Here is a 12,050-nt window from a genome sequence, read left to right as displayed (position 1 = left end):
TAACTATGATGTTAGCCTTAAGTTTTTCACAGATACCAGGTTGAGGGACTTCAGATTGAGGGAGTCCCCTTCTTTTCCTACTTTGCTGAAGGTTTTTATCAAGAATAAACGTTGGATTTTGTCAAATCCTTTTCCTGCATCTACTGAGGTGATCGTATGTTTTTTTTCCTTTTTCAATTTGTTAATATGGTGAATTACATTAACTGATTTTCAAATATTTCTCCAACCTGTCATTTTTCAGTAAGTCCAACTTATTTGATGAATTATTCTTTTTAATTTTGGGGGGGCATTTGTGTTCATAAAGGATATTGGTCTGTAGTTTTCTTTCCTCGGAATGTTTTTGTCTGATTTTGGTATCAGACTAATGCTGGCCTCATAGAATAAGTTGGGAAGTATTCATTCCTCTTCAGTTTTCTGGAAGATTTTATACAAAATTGGTATTTTTTTTCTTCCTTAAATGTTTGATAGAAGTCACCAGTGAAGACATCTAGGCCTGGAGTTTTCTTTATGGGAAGATTTTTAGATTTTTTATTTATTTATTCGACAGAGAGAGAGAGAGCACAAGCAGGGGAAGCAGTAGGCAGAGGGAGAGGGAGAAGCAGGCTCCCCACTGAGCAGGGAGCCCAATGTGGGGCTCAATCCAAGGACACCGAGATCATGACCTGAGCCCAAGGCAGAAGCTTAACCAACTGAGCCACCCAGGTGCCCCTGTGGGAAGATTTTTAACTATAAATTTAATTTCTTTATTGGATATTGGGTTATTCTTCTTATCTATTTCTTCTTGAATGTGTGTCACACTTTTGCTTAAAGCCCTCAGTGTTTCCCCGCACACCTACCTAAACCCTGGCTGTAGCTCACAGTCTGTTTACTTACAGGGCTTTGTCTGGTCTGTTCCTGCCCTCCTTCCCAGCCTCATCTACACAGTAGCCTCCCCTCACCATGTTTCAGTCACATCGGTCTTCTGGTTATTCCAAGATTATGTCAAACTCTTCCCCAACTCAAGGTCTTGACATTGCTTTTCCCTCTCTCTTTCACAGGTTCCTCATTCTCATCCCTTAGGTCTCAGATTATGTGTCAAGGAGGTCTTCCCTGACTATTATATTCAGCGTAGGGCCTGCTGGATACTCTCTCACACAGAATCCTGTTTCCTTCCCATCCGTAATATATTTATCTCATTCTGTCACCATTTTGTTTGCTTATTGTGAGCTCCCTAAGAGCAGGAATCTTGTCTGTCTTGTTCACCGCCTCATCCTCCACACCCAACATGAGATCTGGCACAAGTGAGGTGTTCAATTACTATTTTTGGTATAAGTGGACTCACTTAGAGGGTCCATCAGGGGGTGAGGCAGGCAGTAACTTCTGTGAGCCTGCCCGTCAGGCTGAGGTTTTTGGTCAGCCTGGAGTAGGTCAGGCAGGCACTGAGGGGGCCGTCTACTCTATGGAGTGGATCTATGCGACTCATGAGCCCCCCTGTGAAGTCAGCCCAGGATTCCAGGGGACACAAAGAAGTGAAAAGCCGAGACCCACCCCCAAGAAGCTCCTGGCCCACCTGTCTAGTTGGAGGCTCACTGCTCCCTATTGCCCAACCAGGAGGTGAAATGGGGATGAGACAGGCCGAGCCGAGCCGGAGTCTGGTAGCTGCTCCTCAGCAACTCGGCCGCAGGCCTTTCAAACCCCATGGAGACCTCACCTGGAGACTGCTGTGCTCAGGAGGAGCCTGTGTGGGCAACACAGAGAGAGCTTTGTGGCTTCTTTCCTGCCCCACCTCCCAACCTCCCCTGACCTGGGCCCTCTGCTCATGGAAAGTGCCCCACTGGACCTGGCCGCCTGGCCCCAGGAGACAGGCCATGGTGCACACCGCCCCTGCCTGCTCTCCATGGGGGCAGGACATGGGCCTGTGCGCAGCTCCAGGGGCCACTCCTTGCAACTGAACCCATCCTACGTGCCCCTTGTCATAGACCAGAGGAGGCCCAGCTCCCTGGGCGAGGAAGAGACCTTGCATGGAAGCTAGCGACTTCACAGTTAATCCGAGTTTCCCAAAGAACCTCCCCGGCCCTGGGTCACGGGTGGGACTGGAGTGCCATCATAGATGAGTATGTGTCGGAGGGTGAAGCCGCTGTTGGCAATAACTAGGCAGCAGCACGCAGGCCGCCAGCCATCACCGAGATTCTCTCCTGCTCACTGACAAACTCCATGACTAGGGGGCCCTGCTCCGGTGACATCATCCTCCTCGCACACTGCTGAGGGAAATGAGCTCAGGGCGACCATCGGAGGCAGTTTGTTTACTTACAGGGACCCTGGCTGTCAGCAGCTCTTTGACCAGACATTCCCTGGCCTAGCCAGCATGAAGCAGAAATTTCCTTAAACATATTATTTTGGCCTCAACCCACCACTCGTTCTCTTGTTTTCAGTTTTGGTTGTTTTTTTTTTTTTTTTGAAAAAGGAAAATTCCCGGTTTTAGCCCCAAATTGAGTGGCCCAGGGGTGGTGGGGGGAGAGCATAATGACCCCCAGAGGACCTTTTAGAGGTTAAGTTTCTCCCACCTCCCCAGTAATCCCTGGAGCTGGGAGATCATCAAACCAATTCTCAGTCACCCATGTGTGCATGGGATCGGGGGGGATGGCCGGCATGACCTCCAGGGCAGACCCTCTCCTTCACGGCTTCCCTCATGGCCTCGGCCACCCTGAGTTCATACTCAAAGCATTTCCCAACTCAGCAATGCTGGCTAGGCCCTAGACCTCTCCCTCATTCCCTTCGGGTCAGGGATATTTCAGGAGAGCCCAAGAGCCGCCAGTTTTCACAGGCTCCAGGGGATTCCCAAGATGGCCACCCCCACCAGCCCTGGCTGAGAGGCACCGTCACTTGTCCTTCCCCAACTCTCTTCATATTGTTCCTGCTGGAACTTAGCCATTCTAGGGGCCTTGAGAGGACAAGGGTCACAGAAGGGGCTTCTCAGTCTCCCCAGTGCCCCAGGATCCTCAGGCTACCTGTGCCAGCCCAGAGCAATGCCCTCCCAGGAGTATCAATCACGGGAGACAGGTGCCCTTTGCCTAGCTGGATCTGCCCACTATTGGGGCTGGTCAGGCAGGCCCAGACATGTCGGGGAGCCTGAGGCCTTACCTGACCCAGCTCTGCCCTGTGGCTTGATCCTACTTAGCTCAGCATCCTACAGCACCAGGGAGGGGCTCAGGGGCAGAATCAGGTCAGAAGAGGGCATTGAACCTGCACTTCACAGCGCTTTACCTAAGACTGAGAAAATGTCAAGGGTCCACATTAGAGAATGGGCTAGAGGGCATGGCTCACACACAGATCTGATTGGCAGCTTCTTAGAAGGCACTGATTCTCTCACCCAACTGTCCCTGCCCCCCCAACAAGGCCAGAACTCCCTGAACATGTGGTCCCATCATTTCAATTAATCAACACGTCTACTGAACCCAGAATCTGTAAGGTATGGAAGCTGGAAAGAGCCTTGATAAGGACAGAAGCTAACATTTATTGAACATCTACCGTGAGCCTGACTTTACACACATTATTTTATTTAATCCTCATAACTCTGAGGGAGATTAGGAGACACAGCAGGGCGCCTGGATGGCTCAGTTGGTTAATTCAGCTCAGGTCATGATCCTGGGGTCGTGGGATGGAATGCCTTATAGGGCTCCACGCTCAGCGGGGAGTCTCTTCTCACCCTCTCCCTCCGCCCCCCCCCCCCGCTCGCACTCTCTCTCTCTCTCTCTCTCTCTCAAATAAATAAATAAATAAATAAATCTTTTTTAAAAAATAAAGGAGACACAGCTTGTATGGAGCAGAGATGGGATTCAAACCCAATTCTGTCTGAACCCACAGATTCTACAATTAGGCATTCCTCCATTTGACTTCTAGAAAATAATTAACTCAGGAAATCAATCACACTCCTTCTGTAAACCAAGCAAGCAAGGCCTGTGAGTTAAAGACATGGTCATGCAGCCCCTCCATTCTACAGATGAGGAAAATGAGGCCAGATCACAGAGTCAGTCTTTTGTTGAGCTTAGGACAGTGGCTCCAACTCAGATCACTGCCCCTTGTTCTGTGTTGCTGAATTCCAGCAAAGAAGTCAGAGGAGTTGGGAATTCAAAATCAAATCCATCCCTCTGGCTTACTGGGACTAAGCATTTTATTCAGCAGTTTGTTGTTGTGACTTACAACATTTAAATATTTAGACCTATGAATTTAAGCCTTCATTTGTAGTCTCGCCCTGGTTCTTGCAAACATTAGGAGCTGCCCTGGAAACCTCTCTAAACTCCCAGTGCCTGGTGTTCACAGAGCAAGCACTTTAAAGATAGCTCTTAGTAAATGAGAAAATACTTTTGTGAGTGAATTGAATGAGTGAATGAAGGCTTCTGCACAAATGTAAATAGACAGGCATATACACTTTCAGGCACTCACCAAAACATTACTGACAAATATCTACCCAGACTCCCAGAGACGCATGCCTAAACTTACATCTAGGAAGAGTGGTACGTGTTTATACCAAAATAACCTAAATGCTCACATGCATACTCCCACAGAAGCATGTAGGCAGGTGTAGACTCACTCATCTACGCAGAGGCCCCCATGTTCCCTTGAACAGACCCACATACATGAGCTTACAACAGAGATGTGGACTCATAGATAGGCTAGCTGGCAAACACAAGTACACGCTTCCCCGCCGAGAAAGACAGCTCCGACCAGAAATACAGCCATCCAGACATACAAACACAGAACAGTCACATCAATTCACACTGATACCCGCAGCTAGACAAAGATGAAGCTGTAGGCGTGAGACAGACTGGGAGCGAGACCCTGTCCACAGAGACCCCTGGGCTGCCCTGGGCTCCCACACTGTCTGCCGCCCTCCCCCTTCCGTCTGCGGCCAGAGGGGGCTCCTAGAGAAATTCCTTTTGCAGACTGGCTGAGATCTCTCTCTCCTCCCCCGCAATCCCAGGCCAGAGTCCCACAGGCAGAGAAGCATGGTGTGCGCTGGGGGTGCTCCCCCTTGCCAAGGACTCTGCCCTCTGTCCCCGGGCACCGCCCATAGCCTGCCAAGCCCAGGCTGGGCGCTGGCCTCCAGACAGAAACAAAGCTGCACTCAGGTCCTGCTGCCCCAGCTCTGCTCCCAAAACCATGATTTAGGAGGGGCTGGTGAACAGCACTTTTCCAGAGCCCTGACTTCCTCAGGAAATGGCTCAGCCACAAGCCTGCTCTCCAAAACAGGCGTAGGATGAAAACACCTCTGCTCCTCTCCAAACACACGGGCCCCCCCTCTCACTCAGAGCCCCTGTGTAATTCCAGCCACAGCATCCACAGCATCCCAAGGCAGTGGAGAGCAGTGAAAGGCCCAGCGTCTAGTCCTGCTTCAGCGGCTGACTCGCTGTGTCCACCTCCATAGAATGAGCCATTTGCGCGTGATGCGTTCGGATGTAGCTAGAATGATAGAGAAGTCTCAGATTCCCCAGGCAGTCTCCGGGTAAGGGTGAGGGGCTCCAACCCCAGGACAGCGGCCTGGTGTGGGCCTCCTCTTAAGTCACAGGGTCATTATTACAAGCACAGAGCTTGTGCCAGGAGTGCCTTGAAACTGAGGTGCCTCCTGCTGAGGCAAAATGAGGACTCAGGCAAGGGAATGTCCTGTGTGGCCTGGAGACAGCGGTCTCTTCTCCCCCTTTCCACCCTCCCGCCAGGTTCCCTAGGCCTCTGCTGGAGGTGGACACAGGGCTGCGACCCCACCCAGCCGGGTGGGCCAAGACTCTGGAATGTTGCTCAGCACAGCTGACCGGACAGGGGAGACTGTTTATTCTCTGCTGTCGGGAACATCCCAGACGATCAGGGGCATTTGCCTGCTGGCAGGCCCTGGATTGGAGGACTCCAAGAAGTCAGCTTAATCAGAGCAGGCTGATGGCCTGAGCTCTGGGAAGGCAGCGGAGGTGGAAGGGAGGGGCCACCCCTCCCTGCCCCGCATTCCATGCCTTGTGCCTCTGAGCTCACCCCCTGGGTCTGCAGTGGTGGGGCGGAAAGGTGAATGAAGCTGAACCCAGAGCTCTTGTTAATAGTGTGGCTGTCAGGAGACTCTTTCCATGGTCCCATTGCCAGCATCCCAGGTGCCCCCTGCTTATGAGACATGGCGGAGCTCATGGCCTTAGCCTAGGAAGGGAGCTCATTTTGCATCCCCCAGACCCAGTACTGCCCATTCCAACCTCCCTACACCACCAGCCCAGATCCTTCTCGCTCAGGCAGCCCCTCTAGCTGCAGCCTTGTGTTTGTCTGACTTCTCATTACTCCAGCTCCAGAGTCAGTTTTGACGCTGCCTTTTTCAGGCCTTTTCACCTTGGGCAAGTCACCTCTCCAAGTCTGTTCCTTCTGTAAAATAAAGATTATAGTATCTGCCGCACAAGGGTATCTGAAGACTAAATCGTTCTTCCAATACGCCCACCCTGCAGGAGGTAGTGGAGAGATGGTAGTGCTTTTCTCTCCCATTCTTTCTTTCTATTGGTGCAGACCCAACTTCTGGTCTTCCTGAGGGCCAGGCCCCTCCATTGTAGCTTGTAACACCTGCCCTGATATTGCTGCTCCCAGATCTCAGAGTGCCTTGGGGTTCTGTAGGCTGGAAACCTTTCTGGAGAAGAATCCAAGTTGACTCAAGGAAGCCCTTGATGTGGAGGCTGCAGAAGGCCCAGAACATGGTGGGCTTTTTTCGTGTGTTTTGCCCATTTCTCATTTTGCACATGTTTGAGCGTCTTGTCCAAAGGGTGTGCGGGCCAGGAAAAATTCATCAATCTTGACTCATTTGTTTGGAATTCATCTTCGTATATATATTTTTTTTAATTTTTTATTGTTATGTTAATCCCCATACATTACATCGTTAGTTTTAGATATAGTGTTCCATGATTCATTGTTTGTGCATAACACCCAGTGCTCCATGCAGAACGTGCCCTCCTCAATACCCATCACCAGGCTAACCCATCCTCCCACCCCCCTCCCCTCTAGAACCCTCAGTTTGTTTTTCAGAGTCCATCGTCTCTCATGGTTCGTCTACCCCTCCGATTTCCCCCCTTCATTCTTCCCCTCCTGCTACATTCTTCTTCTTCTTTTTTTCTTTCTTAACATATATTGCATTATTTGTTTCAGAGGTACAGATCTGAGATCATCTTTGTATATATTTAATAAAGGGTTTACAGCAAAAATAATGAAGTTCCAGGATGGCAAATGGTATTCGTTAAGGACCCCTCCCCACTGTATCCCCACAAGAGCCAAATTAAACTCTGTTAAATAAAAAGGAATTTAATGGTTCGAAGCTTAAACCATTTTTAAACCAGGTTTAAAGTTCGGTCATGCCTAAAGCCAGACTTCAAGTCTGGCTTTAGGCATGACCGAACTTAGTACTCAACATCATCAGGACTCCGTTTTTCTTCCTCTCTTGGCTCTGCTCTCCATTGTGATGTCTGACTCTCACATTGAGGCCCTGGCAGGGTGGGGGTAGGGGGCGGAGCTGGACAGAACGCAAGCACCTCTTTCCCAGCAGCCCCTGCAAAAACCTTATGGTCTCCTATTGAGTCACATGTTGGTATCTGAACCAATCACTAAGGCCAGGGGAATGCAGCTTGCTGATTGGCTGAGGCCTGAGCCACTGCTCCGCCCCTACAGTGTGCGGGCGGAAGGGGCAGTCTGCTTTACCCAGAGCCAATGAGAGTGGAAAAGAGGTAGGTGTCCCAGAGGGAAGCTGGGGTATGTGACCAGGAGGGCGAATGGACCATGGGCCACAAGAACAACAGGTGTCATCCAAAGGAAATCAATGGTTGGAAGAGCTAAGAAGACTAATACTTTTCAAGCACCCCCAAACCCTCTAAAAATAGAATTGATTGCTAGTTTTTAAATCCCTACAGATTGGGGCGCCTCGGTGGCTCAGTCGTTAAGCGTCTGCCTTCGGCTCAGGTCATGATCCCAGGGTCCTGGGATCAGCCCCGCGTTGGGCTCCCTGCTCTGCGGGAAGCCTGCTTCTCCCTCTCCCACTCCCTCTTAAAAAAATAAATAAATAAATGAATAAAATAAATAAATCCCTACAGATCTCTGAGAGGCAATGTATTACTGGGCGCATTTGGGATAGCCTTTATTTGCCTAGGAACAATAAAACTACATCTTTAAGCCAATCTGTAATCCATACTTCCCAGGAATTCATACTGGCCGGGTCTCCTTCCTGACCCCACTAGTGGGCAGTTTGACTGACCTGCCCAATGCTATGGGGGCTAGAAGGCCCTGTCAACCCCACAGACTGTTTGCACCCGGGTCTTCCTTTGGCTAAATGGGCATTGAAAGAAGTTTGACTCCAGTGGCCCTGGCCTTCCCTTTCTCGCCCTGACCCTTCAAATCTCCTCTTGCCCTTGAATCTCCAGGGTTGCTTGCTTTCTACCACCACTCACCCCAATTTATTCCTAAATCCTGTTCTTAGAAGGGACTCTGTCACCAGTCACGTGTATATGAATAAGCATAAAATCAGTAGCTTAACCTTTCACAGGACTATTTGCATTTTAACTCTGAGCCTTTTCAGTGAAACAAAAGGCTCTGTCCTGCCTACCCCTGAATATTCCCAAAAGGAACACAGTGCAAATGGGACTCAGAAATCAAGCATCCAATGTCCACAACCTTCCCTGAAACCCTCACACATCCACATGGCCTTGCCATGCGGTTTTTTTTCTCAAGTCTAACTTCAATCACCTTTGCTGACATTCAACCATTACTCTCTGCTATGGCAGGGAAGTTTCTTGCATCCTTTCATCCATTTATTCACTCAACAAACTTGAGTATCCACCATATTTTAGATTCTTGAGTATACCAAGACAGCCTGGGCCCTGCCCACAGCTTGCAGTTGAATTTAAATGCAGGAAACATCAACTTCACCAGCAGATTTTTAACGCACGCAAAGCCAGGCCCCGTGGCTGGTATACAGTAGGTATTCAGTAAGTGCTACTTCCCTTCTCAGGGCTGCATGATGTGGAAAACACTGGAAATTTTCTAAAACCCTTTCCAGGTGAACAAGAGTGCCAATGGGAGTGGGTGGAGATGGTGGTTTCTATCTTGCTTCAGAATGTCCTGATTTGTTTTGAATGTTCCAAATGTCAGGTTGGAGATCATACAAAGGAGAGGGGCTTATTCTAACCAGATCAGGGCTAGAGGACACTGTCTCCCTGGTACACAGCCCCAGACAGTTTGGAAACAAACAGAAACCCATCCAGAGGAGGGAGACTGACAAAAGCAAAAACAAACAAAGGCCAAGAGATGGAAAACTCACGAGGTAGGGCAGGTGGAAAGGAGGGGAGCAGGGAGAGAGATGGGTGGGGGCTGTGGAGGGAGCTTAGGGAAGGGAATGGTCTTGGGGTTTTGTGTGTGTGTATGAGAAGCTGAACCCAGCTCCCCCCAACCAGTCCAAGAATCACCATGGCAACGGGGAGGGTGAGTGCAGCTGATTCCAAGCCAACACAAACCTCCAGGGCTCAGCAGCAGGAATGGGCTCAGATGCATGGGGTCATGTTCTAAAGAAAAAGATCTGAATTGGGCTCTTTAAGTCACAAACGCCCTACCCAGTCCTGGTTTTATTGGCAGTCAGTGTTTAATGAGATGAATTAATCAGAAACAACAGTGATCCACATTCCTCCTCCATGTCTCTCTCACATACATACGTACACTTACCCAAGAGCCCAGAGTAAAACCCCTTCCCTTTGTGGGGGGACACCGACAGCTCATGGGATTCTTGGCACTTTCCAGAAGCAGGGACCGAACCTGTGGGAGTTCTACTTGCCATCCCCTCCCCAAACTGTCCCCCCTGACAGTGGCATTAGTGACAGAGGGTTGATGGGATTGCTTTCACAAGACGAAGGCACCTGGGTCTCCCATGTGAGGTGGCTCCAACTGAACTGCCATCTGGTCTTCTCTGCCATCAGCCGCCTGCTGAAGCTCTTGGCCCTGAAGGGGTTTGTCAGCAAGGAGACTGCTTCTTCCCGCTTCATGAAAAAGTGTCTGCAGCATGAGCCCCCCTGAGCTCCCAAACCCTAGCACCCAAACTTGCCCTTCCCTGGAGCTGGCTGGCCTCTGGGGTCCGCCTTAGATGTCAGGTTGGAGCTAAACAGAACTGTGAGACTTTGTCTCCTTCCTGCCTCTCCATTCCCAGCTACCCAGGGATCTCACACTATCCCCCATTACCCTGGTCCAGGGTTGACTCATCCATTAGGCATAATACGCACAGGGCATAGAGTCCACATTATAAAAATGTTTTAATTTCCTTTAAAATCAGAAGGAAAAAACAAGCTTGTAAGGGGAAGCAAACATTTTAGTATTTAGTAGTAATATATTCATCTTTATACCAACACAATCATAAAACATCATTTTAAAAAAATGTTTTATTTATTTGAGAGACAGAGCACAAGCAGGGGGGAGCGGCAGAGGGAGAGGGACAAGCAGACTGCCCGCTGAGTGCAATCCCAGAACACTGGGATCATGACCTGAGCCAAAGTCAGAGGCTTAAGCGACTGAGCCACCCAGGTGCCCCATAAAATATAATTTTAGATCTTTTTTATTGAGGAAGGAGTCCAGGAAGGCAAAAGGGCCCATGAAGTGATAATGTAGTTCTGCCCTCATCTCCCTTTCTGCTCATTTCAACCCTCGAGACTCCAGGGATTTCCTTCTGCCATATCAAAATGTACGTGTCCAATGGCCCCCACCAGCCTAGGAGGTCCTGGAGGATAGGACCATTCTTCATCCATCCTCATGGCCGCCCCCCCCATATGCTCAATGCCTGCCCCACGCTCACATCAGGTATTGCATTGACTCTGGGGGAGGCAGGGGGAGGGCAGGAACCTCAGAAAAAAAGAAAGGCTAGGTTTTAAAGAAATATTGCCTGAGAATTGCTGGAAAGTGCACATTTCACATCTATGCAGTAGGACTTTGTCCACATCCCCTGTGCTGAACTCTACTGAAACTGTTCCCACCAAATTCGCCGATGATCTCCAACTCAGTAAATCCAACAGATACTCCTCAGGCATAATTTTGACTGCTCCGCAGCTTCTGACACTGCTCAAGACTTCCCTGTTGGCTTCCGTGACACTTCGCTGTCTTGGTTTCCTCCTATTTCCCTGGACATTGCTGCTAGGTCTCCTTTGCATGCTCATTCTCTCTGCTGGGCCTTAAAAACTAATAGAAGCAGCTGAAACACACCAGCTATTTGCTCTGTGCTGAGCCCTACTCTGTCAGTTCTGTTAATCCTCTAAACCATGCTAAATCTATTCTGCAACCACCAGCCAGACTGATCTTCCTGGAAACCAAACCTGATCCTACCATTTCCTTGCTTAAAACCTAATGGCTCTCCCTGACCCTCAACTCTGATGGTCTTGCATGACCTGGCCCCTGCATACCTCTCCAGCCCTATTGCTCACCACAGCCCCTTCCTGTGTGGCCCTCCTGCTTTTAACTTCTCCAGCGAGAACTCTAGGTCTTTACATGTACTCTCCCCACTGCCTGAAACACTCTTCCCCCACCTCTTAGCTTAACACCAATGGCTCTGTTGGGTTTCAGTTGAACATCACCTTTGCCGGGAGCCCGGGGGGGCCGTCGAGGATGATGGTTATGAGGGTCACACTGAAACCTGTCCAGCGCAGCTCCCGGCTCTGTGCCACTTCCCATGACCATGTAGCCTTGGGCAAGCTATGACACTCTCCAGGACTTCAACTTCTCATCTGTTGTCAGGATTAAAGAAATCAGTATCCGTAGATGCTCTGCAATGCTACACGTGTCATCTCCATATTTCCTGACCCCAGATGAAGTTGAGGATCCCTGCCAAGTATTTCCCAAAACTTCTTTATAGTATAATCCAACCTCCTTCCTGGGAATGCCTGTCCATATCTGCACCTGGCCAGACCTCAGCTCCAGGAGGGCAGGGCATTTTGACCTTGATCCTGCTCCTATTTCTTGTGCCTAGCACACAGTAGGTACTCATATTTGTTCAATCAATGACTAGAAATCTAATACCTACTAGATACCCCGGTGATACATGC

This window comes from Halichoerus grypus, chromosome 8, assembly GCF_964656455.1.
Source record: "Halichoerus grypus chromosome 8, mHalGry1.hap1.1, whole genome shotgun sequence".
Classification (NCBI taxonomy): Eukaryota; Metazoa; Chordata; class Mammalia; order Carnivora; family Phocidae; genus Halichoerus; species Halichoerus grypus.
The sequence above is the reverse complement of the archived record's forward strand: the minus strand, read 5'-3'. Positions refer to the sequence as shown.